This window comes from Protopterus annectens, chromosome 2.part2, assembly GCF_019279795.1.
Source record: "Protopterus annectens isolate FY-2018-M chromosome 2.part2, PAN1.0, whole genome shotgun sequence".
NCBI lineage: Eukaryota > Metazoa > Chordata > Ceratodontiformes > Protopteridae > Protopterus > Protopterus annectens.
In genome coordinates, this window is record NC_056730.1 from 681,338,227 (window position 1) to 681,338,627 (window position 401).

Below are 401 nucleotides of genomic sequence, written 5' to 3' on the forward strand. Positions count from 1 at the left end.
CTCTGGGTGGGAGAGTCTGGATTGTGCCCCCCAGTGGGATGGAAGTCCTTAAGAGAGCATCTGGCAGATGGCTGCGGGCCCAAAGAGCTCCTGCAGGCAAAGGAAAGACGTCCAACCTTGCCCTGTACCCAACAGCATCCCCAAAATGTTGCAAAGTCCCCAGAATGGCTCTGGACTGGAAAGAAGGGGGGCTCAGAAGTCCCGATGAGCATGTACCTGCCCCTCACAGACACAGGGAGTTGCACGAGGGCAGTCAGAATCTGAGGTAGGTCTCTCTGAGACACTCCAAGGGCACAGGGACAGGGCCCAGTTTGGCAGCATGTAGGGGATGTGTGGGAGATGGGGACCGTGGTGCTCTGGACTGGAAAGGAGTGGGATGTGGAAGCCCTGATGGGTGCGTA